The 18,241-nt window shown below is 41.0% G+C and overlaps 1 protein-coding gene across 2 annotated transcripts in view; it reads right to left on the bottom strand.

Annotated features, from left to right (window-relative positions):
* rnf144aa (ring finger protein 144aa) overlaps nt 1-14,178 on the bottom strand; it is a 77,197-nt gene extending 63,019 nt beyond the window's left edge. Inside the window, exons 1-2 of one of the 2 annotated variants that reach the window (XM_061968334.2) lie at nt 14,081-14,178; nt 13,660-13,978 (exon numbers count right to left, since the gene is read on the bottom strand). The gene's annotated coding sequence lies outside the window, so the exon portion shown is untranslated. Of the gene's footprint in view, nt 1-13,659 lie in introns of both variants that reach the window. The other variant, XM_072913647.1, reaches the window with a different exon arrangement.
* Between the last annotated feature and the right edge of the window lie 4,063 nt (nt 14,179-18,241).

Below are 18,241 nucleotides of genomic sequence, written 5' to 3'. Positions count from 1 at the left end.
AATCCAAGCTAATGTCGCTATATCTTGCTGTTCTATGCGCCATGTTTGTTTGTATTGGCATCACTGTGTGACGTCACAGGAAAATGGACGGGTGTATATAACGATGGTTAAAATCAGGCACTTTGAAGCTTTTTTTAGGGATATTGCGTGATGGGTAAAATTTTGAAAAAAACTTCGAAAAATAAAACAAGCCACTGGGAACTGATTTTTAATGGTTTTAACCCTTCTGAAATTTTGATAATGTTCCCCTTTAACCAAGCTGTTGGTCATTACTTGATTGTGTGGCAAAGCCATGCGTGTTCCTACAGCAGGGGGGAGGAGGAGAAGGAAGTCCACAACCTTCAACTGGAAATGTGCTCACATCCTGCTTCTGACTTTGTTTTGTTCCGCACACAAAAGGATAGAAATGGGGAGAGTAAATGCGTCTTTGTGTGATTAACAAAAAAGTGAAACCCCTTATACACTTCCTCAAAAATGTAGCGTTTACAGCCTTTAATACCTCCACCAAGGACGTTATTTTTTGAGTTTAATGCAGCAATGATATTTATTTCAATGACAAAATAAACATGACTACAAAGTACTGGATCCTGTGACAAAAACAAGAGACAAATTATGTACATCCCTTAAAATATACTATTTTGATATAAATTTAGAAGACAAACAAAGTTACAGGTAAAGTTCTATATAACCTAGTCCAATATAAAGCAATGTTCTATAAAATGCGGTCGTGCCATAGATCCTAAATTTGTGCCCGTTTTTTTTCCGCCAGAGTCAACCGAGTTGTTTTTCACCAAATTATTGACTATCAACACCGTATCGACCTACTGGTGGATAGTGCCCGCACCATTCTGTGACGAGGGAGCACAATCCACCATCACGTCACGTGGGGGCTATCCACCAAACATCATCGTTCTCTTCATCAACACCCGCCGTTTGACGGCAGTGACGTAAAGCAGATACGACATATGTTTGTATGCTTTCAAGATGCCGTCCGTGTTCGGCTTAGCTGGGCCCTTTTTTTTGTTCGCCTGTCTATGTACATCAAAAAGTAAACAGACCTTTTTGTAGTCATTTCTGAAGCGTATCATTGACACGTGTCCCCTTCAAAAAAATTGCATCCGTACAACTGCGACAAGACAGGATTATGCAGTGTCAACACTCACGCAAGAACGAAGCACAACGCAGAGAAAGATTCAAGCTATTTAAAGACAGTGTCACGATGCTGTTCACTGTCAACAAGATAGGAACTTACAAACTTATAAACCACTATGCTTTTGTAAGTCTGCAAACCCCCCTCTGTTTTCACCACATAAATCGTGATCATTTTATTGTATTTTTTTTTTTTTTTTTTAAAGGGACAAAAAATATTCTATAGAACGCTCGCTCGAGAATAACGCGATTGGGACCTTATGGAACCCAACAAATGTGTTAAATCGAATTTTGAGTGGATCTCATGTTTGAATGTCAACCAGGCTGAGAAAAACCAGTGTTTGTTATCAGAACAGCCCACCGAAAGTATGTTCATATAACCTCACCAGATAAACTGCTATCATTATCGTACTTAAGGTCTCCAACGCCCCTTTTTCTAAGGAATTTTTGAGATTAGCAGCAAACACTCCCCAAACTTCAAAAAGAAAGTGAATGGAACTAAAAATAATGCTATTGACATTTGTGCTCAGATTGTGTTTATTATAGTTTAATAGTAAGACAGAAATCAACACAACTATCATAATTATTTGTGTCAACGTGTGACGCAACACCAAAGCATGGCTAGCAAAACATCAGCTCAGTGAGGATCAAAAGCATTCATTCCACAAGAGAGTTTCGCTTTTTTTGTGACCACCGAACTGAAAATAAGACTTAATTGTTGTCTGTTGGATGGGACAAAAATCTGTATCGTGTTATAGATTGCAGCTTCCTGTGATACCGATATATAGCACAATATATTTTTTGGTATTTAAATGGATTACATAGGCTCCTAATTTGGCTTCTGACGTACGCGGTAACACATTGCATTCTCAAAACTCTTTTTTAATCTACTTGCTAATTTACTCTTAATAACTGGTTACTTTCTGTTGTAACATTTTTTTATCTACACTTCTGTTAAAATGTAATGAACACTTGTTCCTTTGTTGTTTGGATAGTTTACATTATTTAAGACTACAAATTTGGGTATTGATCCAATACCATGTAGTTTCAGCGGCAGTATGACCAATACTGATACTTGACTTTTTTTTATATGACTTCATGATTACATTTTTAAAGGGGAACATTATCACAATTTCAGAATTCTTAAAACCATTAAAAATCAGTTCCCAGTGGCTTATTATATTTTTCGAAGTTTTTTTCAAAATTTTACCCATCACGCAATATCCCTAAAAAAAGCTTCAAAGTGCCTGATTTTAACCACCCGTCCATTTTCCTGTGACGTCACATAGTGAAGCCAACACAAACAAATATGGCGGAAAGAACAGCAAGCTATAGCGACATTAGCTCGGATTCAGACTCGAATTACGATTATATACGATTCAGATTACGAATGTATTGAAACGGATGGTTGTAGTGTGGAGGCAGGTAGCGAAAACAAAATTGAAGAAACTGAAGTTAATGAGCCATATCGGTTTGAACCGTATGCAAGCGAAACCGACGAAAACGACACGACAGCCAGCGACACGGGAGAAAGCGAGGACGAATTCGGCGATCGCCTTCTAACCAACGATTGGTATGTGTTTGTTTGGCATTAAAGGAAACTAACAACTATGAACTAGGTTTACAGCATATGAAATACATTTGGCAACAACATGCACTTTGAGAGCGCAGACAGCCCAATTTTCATCAATTAATATATTCTGTAGACATACCCTCATGTCAGCAGGCCAGGGAAGCTAGGGTCGATATTCTTCTCTTGATCATCTTCGGGACGGTGTGAGCCAAGACATCCAGGGGGGTTTAGCTCGCTCGTCTGCGGGAACAAACTGCCGCCATTGCTTGCCGTGCTACCGAGGTCCTTTGTCCCTGAATTGCTCACACACTCCGGCAGATTCAATGGGGGTCTGGCGGCAGATTTCTTTGACTTTATCGTTGGAAATGCATCTGCTTTGAGTGTCGCAGGATATCCACACATTCTTGCCATCTCTGTCGTAGCATAGCTTTCGTCGGTAAAGTGTGTGGAACAAACGTCCAATTTCTTGCCACTTTCGCATCTTTGGGCCACTGGTGCAACTTGAATCCGTCCCTGTTCGTGTTGTTACACCCTCCGCCAACACACCGACGAGGCATGATGTCTCCAAGGTACGGAAAACAGTCGAAAAACGGAAAATAACAGAGCTAATTTGACTCAGTGTTTGAGAAAATGGCAGATTGCTTCCCAATGCGACAACACACCGACGAGGCATGATGTCTCCAAGGTACGGAAAACAGTCGAAAAAACGGAAAATAACAGAGCTAATTTGACTCGGTGTTTGAGAAAATGGCAGATTGCTTCCCGATGCGACGTCACGTTGTGACGTCATCGCTCCGAGAGCAAATATTAGAAAGGCGTTTAATTCGCCAAAATTCACCCATTTAGAGTTCGGAAATCGGTTAAAGAAATATATGGTCTTTTTTCTGCAACATCAAGGTATATATTGACGCTTACATAGGTCTGGTGATAATGTTCCCCTTTAATCACAATTATAATCAGTAAGGCTGAAACGACGCGTCGACATAGTCGACGTCATCGGTTACGTAAATACGTCGACGCCTTTTTTGTGCGTCGATGCGTCGCATATTTACGTCACACTACCGTCATGGCGGAGCGCAAAGCAGACGATGCGAGCGGTGCGAGCGAGGGGAAAAAAGCACGCTAAAAGTCGTCAAAAGTGTGGGAGTATTTCAATAAACGGCCTAATAATGTTGTAGCGGCGAACAGCTGTCTCGTCAGCTGAAGCGCGAGCTCGCAACCGTGGCTGCTGAGCAACCAGCCAAACCCCACTTAATAAAATTATATTTTATCTTAGAGCACATCCGCATCCCTATTCACCTAGGCAACCCCAGGAAATGTATATAATTTGGCATTATTTCGGCCAGTCGGCTTATATGGTCAGAGCCGATGAGTTTACGTTCACGCGCAGGTATAACGCGGCGCGCTCCCGTCTCATCTGCTGGTGCGCGAGCCCGGTAATTAGACCGCTGTGTCAAATCAAGGAGTACAAAAGACGCCAGCGCAGAGTGGAAAAAGGTTTAGTTCGTTACAGAAAACCCAGAGTTGTGCCAAAAGTGTACCAAAACCAATAGCTGAACGGACAGCGGGTAAGATTGCACTTTAGTTGTCTTTGTGGGTGTGGCGCACCTGTTGGGTTGTGTGCATGTAGCGTGCTTAGTCTGGAGGCTAAATACACACGGTGTTTGTGTAACTGTTGTTTAGTAAGGAAGTGTTGATATTCTTTGCTTGGATTGATAAATGTTGGAGCAGTTTGCTTCATCAGGAGGGTGAAGTCGCTCAACTTAAAGTGTTGGATTTAAGTGTGTTGGATCATTGGCTGCTGGTGAGGGCATAGAAAAAGGGGCATTTTTCTACCAGTAGACGGCGTTTAAGATTGAGTGTTTCACTGCTAATTTAATAATATATTTATATTGAATATGGATTTTAAATATGTATCTAAATAGGTGGTTAATTGGTTAGGTATTTATGTATTTGCATATTGGGTTTTCTGCTGCATTTATCTATTGTGTTTCTGGGTTTAAATGTATTTTATATGTATCTTGGTGCATTTATGTTGAGACAATTTATTTAAAATCTGTTTTAACTTAAAGGGAAAAGATGTGTCCATTTTCTTGCACTTGTTTAATGGTTAAGAGTTTGATTGCCTAATTAATAATTGTAAATTATGGGATTGATAATTGATTGATTTTTTACAGCATGTTAATCTTGTGGTGTTTTGTCCTTAAAGGTTTTTCACCTACTAAAGAAGCTAAAGGCTACTAAAGAAGCTAAAGGCTACTAAAGGCTACTAAAGGCTACTAAAGACAGCTAATGACAGCTAAAGAAACTAAAGTCTACTAACACTGCTAAAGACTGCTAAAAAGACTAAAGAAGAAAAAAGAAGCTGTTTCTTCGTTGGAAAAACTGTTGCAAACTAAAGGAAAATAAAAGGAAAAAGTAACTACGGTCTGGTCTTTTGAGTGAAATCCAGAAGCCACATTCAGCATTGGTACATCCCTTCAAGTGTGGGATAAGCACAGCGAAAAAAGCAAAACACTTGACAGTTGTTGTATGCACACTGTGTCGAGCGGAAATGGCCTATCAACACAACGGCTATGAACGAACATTTGAAAAGAAAACACCCGACAGCGTTCTTGCCATCACCATCAACTAGTCAATCGTCCGCGTGAGTATACGTTGTCATCATTACACAAAAACATGAATGTGTCATTTGTATCTGCATTGTAAATTCATAAACTAAAACACCGTTTCGCTCTGAGAGGCGCGTTTGGCGTGCCTGTTCAGTGTTTACAAAGACGCTAACGTTAATTAGTTGTGCAAATACCTTTTACAACATTAACAGTTACATATACTATGTACAAACGAACAATTAACTTTCACTTTAATCATACTATCATTGTTGTGTTATTAAGCAAAATAAGCAATACTTTTACTTTTGTTGAAATGTTTACACTGTTACAGAATATTTCGTTTTGCACTTTTTTGTATTGGATGTTTATCTTTATTTTTGTACATTTTAAAGCAAAATAAGCAATACTTTTACTTTTGAAATGCTTATACTATTGCAGAATATTAAGATTTGCACTGGATGTTTACTTTTATATTTGCACATTAAAAAGCAAATAAGCTACTTTTAATTTTGTTAAATGTTAAAAGTTTTAAATGTTTACATTGTTACAGAATATTTTGTCATGTTGTTGTCAATGTTGACTGAGTGGCCATACTTTTTTTTTTGTAAATAAGTCATGCCTTTTGAAAAAACTGGCCTAAATTTATTTTTTCATCTTCATTTTAAATTAAAAAAAATAATCGGTAAAAAGAAAAATAATCTATAGATTAATCGAAAAAAATAATATATAGATTAACCGATTAATCGAAAAAATAATCCATAGATTAATCGATAGAAAAATAATCGTTAGCTGCAGCCTTAATAATCAGACACAACACAGTATGGAGGTGTAACAATATTGATAAATATTAATCTAACCACTGCAATATCAACCATATACTGATACTTTACTTGGTATTGTTACTGTTGATGCTGTCTGTTTACATTTAAAAGCTTGAGCTTAGCATATCCTCCTACAGTCACTACGTTTCCAAGCACTAAATTAGTCTGATTTCTCAAATAGTTCGTTTTTTTGGTAATTTCACACCTACATGTGAAGTCCAAGTGTCCATGCGGCAGGGGAGTTTTTTTCAAAGGAATTTATGGACGAAAATCATGGCAACAAAACATTTGAATGTCTGAAAGTTCATTCAAAAGTCTCTGTGGATTGATGGAAGGAGTTTTAAATCCGGAGGAAAAGACAGTTCATGCCCCGACTGATATCCAGGGGAATGTTGCTATTGTTTTGGACTATCTTGCCCGTTATGCGGAAAGTTAATCAGTTGGCTTGCACAAATAAAGCGTGACGAGGTTTGTGTACACTTTATTATTAATTTCAATATACCTGCTTCATTATTTTTCATCTCATTCGTATTTTGCTCGGGAGACTGAACCAATTAATTATTTTACATTTCCTTAGCTACCTTCTTAAATAAATCTCTGTTTCCTTTTTACTACCATCGATGCACTTCAAAACGTTCTGTTCTTTTAATTTGTGAAGCACATGAAGAGTCTCCTCTTCATTACAATTGTTGCTACGTTTTTATAAAATAGTATTTGCTTCCGGGTTGCATCACGCGCGTTGAGACTGGCGCATGCGCGATACAAAGGGTCCTCTCCGGCCTCACACAACCCCTCGAGAGATCTGGTTTCCAATCGCATAACTTAGGTGTGTTAGTCCGACTTTTCAAAAACCGAACACGATCGGATTAAGGTGTTTCCATGGGTTGTAGGAGGCTTATTTAAAGCCAAATCTGACTAATTTGGTGCATGCACACATACTGAGTGTGTAGTGTAGCATGTTAGCTATTCCTCAACTTCCATTGCAAATGTCAAATGTTAAAAACTGTTTATTTTTCACCATGGAGGAGAGAATTGCTGACTTAAAAGCTGCATTTTGGAGGGAAGTTAGCTGGAAGCTCGCTAGCTAGGAATCTACATTGTGTTGAGGATGCATCTGTTCGCTTATTGCTGTCTAATTTGCGAGACACAGCTAGAATGTGTCATCAACATGCGCTATCACCATTGCATTAAAAGCTCTACCGTCGGCCAAATTTATATTATCTATACTGTATCATATATCGTCAATATCGCGCAACCCTACAACAACAACAATAACAGAAGAATGGAAAGTGAGCTGTCTTTATGTGAAGCAACACACCAAAGCACAAGTGGTCATTACAAATATTTTTTTTACGATATAATGTAAACTTATTTTTCCAATGTTATAGATACTGTGATGTTACGTAAAACATTTCCAGGTGATTAAACTTTTAAGATGGCTAAAGGTCGTTCCCAGGAATGGAGGATTTTTGTATTTACTGTACATGATTTCTTATAGGAAAAGTTAACCCGAAGAAGTTGACAATAGTGTTTGACTTCAGAGGTTGTAATGTAAAGTAAAAACGTGTCACAAATGGTAAGAACGGCTTTTAAACAACCCCTTACTTGTGCTGGGTTGTAGCACCTCCTACCTCCTGGTACTCGCAACTTTCAGTCTACCACTCCTCTTGACTCATCTTTTTCTATTGTGGTTGGTTACTCACTGCCAAATAAAAGGGAGTCCAAGTCTGGACGCCCTCTGTTCTGTTCTAACGTGTAGGCGGAAGGAGTGCAGTGATAGACGCGCACTTCGTTAGCGCCATGGGCTGGCGTGATTCCCGGTCGAGATGAAGTGTGAGAACACAAAACACGGTTTGTTATTGAACTAAACTGAACTCTGCTGAGGCGTAATGTTTATATTTATCTCCCTATACAAAATCTCTCTTTCTGTCTTTCCATTCCAAATGAGTTGAGAAAGAATTGCTGGCACAGAGAGTGGAAAGCAAAACATGTTTAGAAAGCTTTCTTGTAAAAAGTCAGTTTTAACCGTGTTGTAATGGCTCGGCTTCATGCATACCATGGTGCTGAATAATGTATAAGTTTGGCATGTAAGTAGATTCCAAACAAAACTTGGGGCCAAAATAGTATTGACATCTATTATTAAAGTGAGTCAATATGTGCTGCATGTGCAATAAATAGTGTTAGGTCACCCGCCTATGGCACTAAAGGAGAGTAGAATTAAATATAATATGTAGTTGGTCTCCTTTATATGCAGCTTTCACTATTCTGGGAAGACATTCTACAAGATTTTGGAACAGGTCAGGGATTATTTTCCCTCCATTTACCCAAAAAAACAATTGTTAGGTCAGAAGTCACTGATGTTGGAACTGAGAAATCTCTGTTTTGGTGGGGGACTACATTAACAGGTACATTTTTACTTGGAACTTTAGAACTGTTACAATACATAAACATGTGTATAATATAAGCATATGATTGATCAAAATATATTGGTAAAATGAAGAGTTAAGTTTTAAGTTAGGTTTTGCAATAGTTTTGGCCAAACAGTATATGGGCTTATGTGCAAAAAAAAATTATGACCTATGGGTATAAACTGGAATAAATGAAAATACATAGGTAACATAGATGGATAGATGGAATTACTATCTATCTATCTATCTACCATACATAGAGTGAACTCACTTTTACTTTAAGACCAGATTGTGGAAAAACTATTTTAAGACAAACAAAAAAACAGAAGTCCTGTTTCCAATACTGTATCAGTGAAATAACAACTGGTTGGTAACAATTTAAAAAGGATATCAGACATCTTAGCTGCTCGGCATTGCTTTATTAATCACCATAATTTTTTTTATTTGTATCATAACCATGCATGGGTATCGCTTACATTTTAACCAATTTCCTGTGCCAAACGATACTTAAACAATGCCTGAACTGGTGCAAACGTTTTGTTTAAAAACAATAGCTTTATGATTTTTCTGAATTTTGCGACATGCAAGTTGAACAGAATAGTAATGTGAATACTTCAATCATATGAATGAAATAACTAAGCCATACAGTCAACAATAAGAAGCAAAATTTACAACAAATAGTTATCGCAGCGATAAAAAACAAAAGAATTTGCAAAAAAAAAACACATCCTGCTTGTGCTTGTGAATGCCTGTGACCGTGATTGGTACATAATGAGCAAGTGTTGCGCTGCTGCGGTGTTAGACCAGAGTACTTCAGTTTGTTGGATTGTTAAAGGTCGGCAATAAAGTTTTTATAGGGCATCAGGCTGTGTGTGTTTTTGTGGGGACTGTACCTTACTTACAAGACGTTACTTGCACAATATCACCATGCTCAAGGGTGATGGGTCAAATGCAGAGAATAATTTCGCCACACCTCGTGTGTGTGTGACAATCATTGGTACTTTAACTTTTAACTTTAATCAAGCACTTGTTGCAGGTGGCTGAGTCTGCATTCATGTAGCACTAAACTGAGGCAATGGTAGCTACTTTTTGTCGGTCTGTTTACTACACTAGTGCTAATATGGAACAGACAACCTAATCATTACTTTGCTAACATGCTAAAAGCCCTTCAGACACGTTTTTCAAGATCTCTGTCACGGCGACCAAACCGCTGGTGTAGGTGTGGGTGACAGGAAGAAAAGCTCTGACAGAGTTACTTGGGGAGAAGTTGTTGGGTGCTTGTTACCTGTCAAGTTTTCATGGATACATCTCAACACAGTATATACTGTATGTTCTTTTTAGAATGTTTTCTATGGAGAAAATAGCATCTTAGTTGTGGCTCAATACCGTTTAAATTGAATGAGTGTCACACTTCAACCCTCTCTTTACCAGAAGGCAACTAATTGTCTCAGTTTGGTTTCTAGATTATAGCAGGACAAACCTAGAAAAAAATCTAATTGTCAACTATATTTCCACAAAGCTGATGTTTTAATTGATCTTATGACAGTGGTGTCAGTGAGTGGTAGTTATTTTAGTACCGCATACAGGACATGCTGGACACGCTAATGTTGTCCACGTCAGACTGTCAACCATCAACTTATAAAAACCTTAACAACGTTAGGCCTCCACACTGGGGCATCACTCATTTTGATTTATGTTGTTCTAATAGACAATCATTCAGCACTTCAGTACATCTGTCAGATAATCAGTTACAAAACACTTAAAACATGCATATACCGCATCCAAAATCTTACAAAATACAAGAAACATTTCAAACTATTTGGCTTTACAAAGATTTTTAAAAATGGTCAGCTTTAACTGGAAATGCCAAGGAGGTATTGATTACCTATTCCCAGCAATACAGAGTTATTGACGTACTAAATTTGCATGCACATGAAGAACCTCACTCAATTCATCAGTCTATGTTCTCTGAATAGGAATGGGGTATTCCTATATTTTACCATCACAACCATTATTTTTCCATACCGCTTGTCTTAAATAGGGTCACAGGTGAGCTGGAGCCTAAACCACCTGATTTCAGGGGAGAGGTAGGGTACACACTGGAATGGTCTTTAGCCAATCACAGGGTACATATAGACAAACAAGCATTCAGAACTGTCTACAATTAACTTTGCATGCACATTTTTGGAGTGTGAAGGTTAAAAGGGAAGAACATGCAATCTCCATACAGAGATGCCTGGTGGAGATTGGAACCCTCAACCTTATTCTGTGTGGAAATGCTAAAGTTGTCTTATATACAGAGGTTAGAAATTCATACATTTCTTCTTAAGCCAATCATCTTCCCAAGAAAGTTTGGAGCTTTTCTTTCTGTCACTCACAGTGATCTAGGGGTCTGTACAATACAGAATGATGAGTGTCTTTTTATTCAAACCTACAAAGGACACATTTAGAGTACGCTACATTGGAGGTTTATAAAAGTTTTTGAAGAAATCGCAATGTTGTCCGTGTTCATGAATACCCGCAAAAAACGACAACAGTTGGAAATGTCACTTTGTAAAGAAGAAGGATGTTATCCAAAATGTAAATGTACTTCTTATTTCGTCTCTTGAACCGGAAGTATTTGTCGACAGCGTCTCTGCTTGAAAATATTCTTCATTCATAACTCCAAGCAACGTTTGTAAGTTTTACAACATAACTAAACCAATTCATACTTACTAAATGCACAATGTTTGTAGGAATGCTTTCATGCATAACTGTGCGGGCTATCATTATGTAATCAAGCTAGCGTCGTTATCATTACACGTTTACAAGTGTCTGTGTTAGTATTATAACTTAAACTGGCATTCTTATTGTATTGTTTCAGTTTGTCCAGGGCATGACATTAAAGTGCATCCGGCAGTGGAGGCTCCTCTACGGGGTCTTGGGGCACTAGGAGGTTTAACCCCTTTACTACTGTTACTCCAGGTGGCCCTTGGCAAAGGCCTAGTATCTGACTGCCCCCGAGCCAGGGATATGGTGAAGATCTCAACGGCGGAGCAGGCGGAAGACGGTAGATGTAAGAACTACCACAACGGCTGCGATGGCGGAAGAAGGCACCCCCACATCCATGTGGGCCCAGTTATGGGGAAATAACAACCCAAGACCTCAGCGGTGGAACAGGCGGACGATGATTGCTAACCCTATGGAGCGGCTGGGATGGCAGATGAAAGCTGCAGCATAAATGGGTCTCCAGTCGTCTTGGACTCCATGCCACTGGACCCTGACCCGGATTTGCCAAGGATTGTGTGGTGACTGTCTGTGCACCAGTCTCCCCACGTTAAACAAAGTCACGCACAGGCATCCTCTATAAAAGGGATACCCCCCTACCAGGAGGATCGTCATACTCGCTTCGAGTTACCGCCGATGATTGGTTCAGTATCGTAAATTCACCAAAACGTGACCGTGGAGTTATTGAGTCTGTTTGGCTGATTGGAGAGTTAGTTTCCGCAGCTAGTGGGTCCATGATGATGACTTCTGTTTTGTCTGGTAAGCTCTTTTACTGCCGTGTTACAGGCACCGTTTGGAAACAAACAAAATATTTTGTACCGGCATATATCTGCAGCTTATAGTCAATTGGTACAAAATGCGGCTGCTAGACTTCTGACAAGAACAAGAAAGTTTGATCATATTACGCCTATACTGGCTCACCTGCACTGGCTTCCTGTGCACTTAAGATGTGACTTTAAGGTTTTACTACTTAAGTATAAAATACTACACGGTCTAGCTCCAGGCCTATCTTGTCGATTGTATTGTACCATATGTCCCAGCAAGAAATCTGCGTTCAAAGAACTCCGGCTTATTAGTGATTCCCAGAGCCCAAAAAAAGTCTGCGGGCTATAGAGCGTTTTCTATTCGGGCTCCAGTATTATGGAATGCCCTCCCGGTAACAATTAGAGATGCTACCTCAGTAGAAGCATTTAAGTCCCATCCTAAAACTAATTTGTATACTCTAGCCTTTAAATAGACCCCCCTTTTAGACCAGTTGATCTGCCGTTTCTTTTCTTTTCTCCTCTGCTCCCCTCTCCCTTGTGGAGGGGGGGGGGCACAGGTCCGGTGGCCATGGATGAAGTGCTGGCTGTCCAGAGTCGGGACCCGGGGTGGACCGCTCGCCTGTGCATCGGTTGGGAACATATCTGCGCTGCTGACTCGTCTCCGCTCGGGATGGTGTCCTGCTGGCCCCACTATGGACTGGACTCTTACTGTTATGTTGGATCCACTATGGACTGGACTCTCACAATATTATGTCAGACCCACTCGACATCCATTGCATTCGGTCTCCCCTAGAGGGGGGGGGGGGGGGGGGGGGGGGGTTACCCACATATGCGGTCCTTTCCAAGGTTTCTCATAGTCATTCACATCCACGTCCCACTGAGGTGAGTTTTTCCTTGCCCTTATGTGGGCTCTGTACCGAGGATTTAGGGCTATATAAATAAACATTGATTGATTGATTGATTGATAGTCCGGTGCTGCCAATATATATATAAACATATTTATTTATTCTAAAATTTGGCGGGTGTGTCTTAAAACACCGGTGCGCTTTATAGCACGGAAAACACGGTAGGTTTTTATTTTCTTAATACTCAATAACAGTACTCAAATCATGTGTTCTCTCTTTGGTCTGGCATGCAGTCATCCAGCTTTTTTTCCCTTAGCATCAACACAATCTTCCTCCTCCTCACTCTTTTAAATAAACTCGTCTTTCCTGTGGGAGCTTGGCTGATGGCCGCTGGGCCTGATAGGGAGGGTGTTTCTGTTTAGTGTGGGCCATCTTTGTACTTGTTCTCAGCAAAACACAGTATTTTAGTCACCATTAGGTCATTTCAAAGCAGGACATTAAAGAGGAAATGAAATAAGATAATAAAAGGAAGATTAGTTAACATACATCTAAGGAATATATTGTTTAAGGGGCATGTTATTTAGATTAAAAACAACAATTTACTGTACACCCCAATGGAATGGTGTTGTTGCCTACTACTTTAAAATTGAAATGGCATGTCTGATTTGAACAATTCACTGTCACGGTGAAAACAAACAGTCTAAAAGGAAACACGTCTTACCTGTCGCTAAAGCAGGCTTGATGTTTGGAGTTGGACGGGAGAGGTGAAGATGAGCTCCTGAATTGGATTTAGCAACAAACAAAAAAAAAGGGCGTCCAGCCAGCCGAGTGAGATGGGGGTGGGGGGGTTATTTCAGGAGGGCTGGTGCCCATCCATGGTCCTTGTAGACATCAGCACCATTACCTTCGCCTTGTGACAAACTAGCAATCCTTCCCGGATGGTGGTCTCGATGCGTGCCAGCCGAGGCTTGTTGGTGCATCACCACAACAACAGCAGCAGCTATCTGTTCCCGTAAAGAGTGCGCAATGTCCGCCAGTGCCTGCGACACACAAATGTCCTTCTTTATAAAAAAAATTATAATAATAATAATACAAGGAGAGAGGCAACGTTGGAGAAAAGAGAGGTGCCGTCCGGTTACCACCTAGATGCCGTCAATTGTAGTACCAAGCTCGGCGGGGAATGAAGCCACTGCAAGGACGCCATATCTAAAGACCAGAGCGAGAGAGAGGGAGAGAGAGAGAGAGAGCGAGAGAGGCTTACAGGAAAACACCAGCTACTTTTAACCTCCGACAGCGTCTCTTGTTGGACAAACTATGCTATCGCACCGTACCGCACTCCATCCACAGCGCCTAATCCAGTGGTTCTTAACCTTGTTGGAGGTACCGAACCCCACCAGTTTCATATGCGCATTCACTGAACCCTTCTTTGGTGAAAAATAAAATATTGTAGTTTTTTTTTTTCAAATTCAAGACTAAGTTATATGTTTTTGGTAACACTTTATTAGTTTATTATTCTTCGGTCAATGGTCAACAAAATAAACAAACAGTTGTACATTCATAGATTAAAAATGAAAATTTTGCAGACCGAAAGGGTTTAGGCTGAAGTTGAACACTTATTGCGCCTAACCCTGTAAACAATGTCAAGTTCAAGATGAACTTCCGAAAATTATGAAATGTCTTTTGTACAACACATTATACACAACATAAACAGTAGTATGGGGAACATATTCTTAGTAACAAAGACTCAATTTACAGTTTTTTGGACACTAGGGAAACATATTCTAAGTAACAAAGACTTAATTTAGAGTTATTTGGTTAGGGTTTTTTTTTTTGGTTTTTTTGGTTTTTTTTATTTATTTATTTCAGGCAAGGAGTCTTGTTCACGAGTGGGGGAAGAGTGGATCGTGAGATCGACAGGCGGATCGGTGCGGCGTCTTCAGTAATGCGGACGCTGTATCGATCCGTTGTGGTGAAGAAGGAGCTGAGCCGGAAGGCAAAGCTCTCAATTTACCGGTCGATCTACGTTCCCATCCTCACCTATGGTCATGAGCTTTGGGTTATGACCGAAAGGACAAGATCACGGGTACAAGCGGCCGAAATGAGTTTCCTCCGCCGGGTGGCGGGGCTCTCCCTTAGAGATAGGGTGAGAAGCTCTGTCATTCGGGGGGAGCTCAAAGTAAAGCCGCTGCTCCTCCACATCGAGAGGAGCCAGATGAGGTGGTTCGGGCATCTGGTCAGGATGCCACCCGAACGCCTCCCTAGGGAGGTGTTTAGGGCACGTCCCACCGGTAGGAGGCCGCGGGGAAGACCCAGGACACGTTGGGAAGACTATGTCTCCCGGCTGGCCTGGGAACGCCTCGGGGTCCCACAGGAAGAGCTGGACGAAGTGGCTGGGGAGAGAGAAGTCTGGGCTTCCCTGCTTAAGCTGCTTCCCCCGCGACCCGACCTCGGATAAGCGGAAGAAGATGGATGGATGGATGGATATTTCAGGCAATGACAAAGAAGTACAAGTTGACAAAACGTAATAATATTAATTAATGTAGTGCACATTGTCCAGTTTTGCCTGAAAGGGAGTGGGAAGAAGATAGGGTTAGAGGGTTAGGGCCAGGGTTAGAGGGTTAGGGTTATAATAAGGCCATGCCGAATAAGGCATTAATAAGTACTTAATAATGACTAGTTTAGTGCCAATATGTTACTAATTTGCATTAAGCAACTAATTAATGGTGAATATGTTCCCCATACGAAAGTGTTACCATGTTTTTTTTACTGGTGCACAAAATGAACCGTGCATGAACATCACCTTGTTCAAAGAACAAAACCAACACAGTGCATAAACTCACAACAAATTACACACCTGCAAATCAGTGTGACTTCTGCTGTTGCCGTATCCGTAATACGCCAATAGGGAGAAGTTTTTATTTACACGATGAGTCGGGTGTGCCTTGACCTCCGCCGAACCCCTTAGCCCGACTCACCGAACCCCTAGGGTTCGATCGAACCCAGGTTAAGAACCACTGGCCTAATCACTGGATACAGCATCCGTACCACAAAAGCGCCTTTAAAATATCTTCGCTGATTCAAGATGGTGCGTTTCCCACCTTGGCCTTCAGGGATCTCTGACTTCAATGATTACCTCTCAAAGTACCATAAATGATGTAACGCATTCTCATTCTATGCCACATCAACATGGGACGCACTCCCAACAGGTGTAAAAGAAAGTGCATCTCTATCCTCCTTCAAAACCGCACTAAAAGAACACCTCCAGACAACTACAACCCTGGCCTAACACCCTCCCCCCTCCACATCCCACCTCCCCGGTTTGTAAATAATCAAATGTAAATAATCAAATGTAAATAATCAAATGTCTATACTTGTTCTTATGCTTTCTGAGCTCACTATGTTCACTGCTCGCTGTACATATCCTACCAAGTCAGACCTACACTGTTACAATGTCCATTTCTCAGATGATGCAATTGTTGATGACTGAAGTGCTGATATCAACCAAACCTATACCCCTTCCCCCCAACCCCCAACCCCCTCCACATCCCACATCCCGAATTGTAAATAATGTAAATAATTCAATGTATATACTCTGATGATTAACTTGTGTGATGACTGTACTATGCTGATAGTATATATTTGTACCATGAATTGATTAACGTGGACCCGACTTAAACAAGTTGAAAAACGTATTTGGGTGTTACCATATAGTGGTCAATTGTACGGAATATGTAATGTACTGTGCAATCTACTAATACAAGTTTCAATCAATCAATCAATCAATCACCACATGACCATTGCTGGAGAAATACTATACAGGAACACATTTAGACTAAGACTCAGACTTTACTCACTGGTTTGAAAATGTAACTTAGATATTGAGTTTCACAATGTAAAGCGCTTTGAGTCACTAGAGAAAAGCGCTATATAAATATAATTCACAATTCACACTTCACTAGACTTATTTTTATTGTCATTCAAATTTGAACTTTACAGTTCAGATAAGAACGAAATTTTGTTGCATTACCTCGTTGTAGTGCAGGATAAAAGAGCAATAAGGTGCAGATATAAATAAATAGATTACTGTACAGATAAATATATTGCACTTTTGCATATGCATCCACGTTTATGGATGTATGTTATATTGTCTTTATATTCCAGCGAGTTAATCCGTTTTTGGGGGGGAATTGAGGGGATTATTATGATGCGTTCAAGAGTCTTATGGCCTGAGGTTCTGCTATGGAGGCTGCGGAACCTCTTTCCAGAGTCCAGCAGTGAAAACAGTCCTTGGTGGGAGTGGGAGGAGTCTTTGCAGATTTTCTGAGCCTGGTCAGGCAGCGGCTTTTTGCGATTTCCTGGATAGGAGGAAGAGGAGTCCTGATGATCTTTTCCGCTGTCCTCACCACTCTCTGCCGAGACTTCCAGTCTGAGGCACTGCAGGCTCCAGTCCAGACAGAGATGCAGTTGGTCAGTAGGCTCTCGATACAAAACAGGTTATTTTCTGGCGCATTTAAGAATCAGCACCTCCAAGTCCGAGTCTATGGTTCTCGCCCGGAAAAGGGTGGAGTGCCATCTACGGGTTGGGGAGGAGATATTGCCCCAAGTGGAGGAGTTCAAGTACCTCGAAGTCTTGTTCACGAGTGAGGAAAGAGTGGATCGTGAGGTCGAAAGGCGGATCGGTGCTGCGTCTTCAGTAATGCGGACGCTGTATCGATCCGTTGTGGTGAAGAAGGAGCTGAGCCGGAAGGTAAAGCTCTCAATTTACCGGTCGATCTACGTTCCCATCCTCACCTATGGTCATGAGCTTTGGGTTATGACCGAAAAGACAAGATCAAGTGTACAAGCGGCCAAAATGAGTTTCCTCCGCTGGGTGGCGGGGTTCTCCCTTAGAGATAGGGTGAGAAGCTCTGTCATCCAGGAGGAACTCAAACTAAAGCCGCTGCTCCTCCACATCGAGAGGAGCCAGATGAGGTGGTTCGGGCATCTGGTCAGGATGCCACCCGAACGCTTCCCTAGGGAGGTGTTTCGGGCACGTCCGACCGGTAGGAGGCCACGGGGAAGACCCAGGACACGTTGGGAAGACTATGCTGGGGAGACTGGCCTGGGAACGCCTCGGGATCCCCCGGGAGGAGCTAGACGAAATGGCTGGGGAGAGGGAAGTCTGGGCTTCCCTGCTTAGGCTGCTGCCCCCGCGACCCGACCTCGGATAAGCTGAAGAAGATGGATGGATGGATGGATTTAAAAATCAATTAAAACGCATCCGCGATTAAAACATATTACGTAAATTTCTCTGCTTGGCTTAT

Source organism: Nerophis lumbriciformis, linkage group LG08, assembly GCF_033978685.3.
Source record: "Nerophis lumbriciformis linkage group LG08, RoL_Nlum_v2.1, whole genome shotgun sequence".
NCBI classification, from domain to species: Eukaryota; Metazoa; Chordata; class Actinopteri; order Syngnathiformes; family Syngnathidae; genus Nerophis; species Nerophis lumbriciformis.
This window is presented reverse-complemented; position numbering and strand designations above follow the sequence as displayed.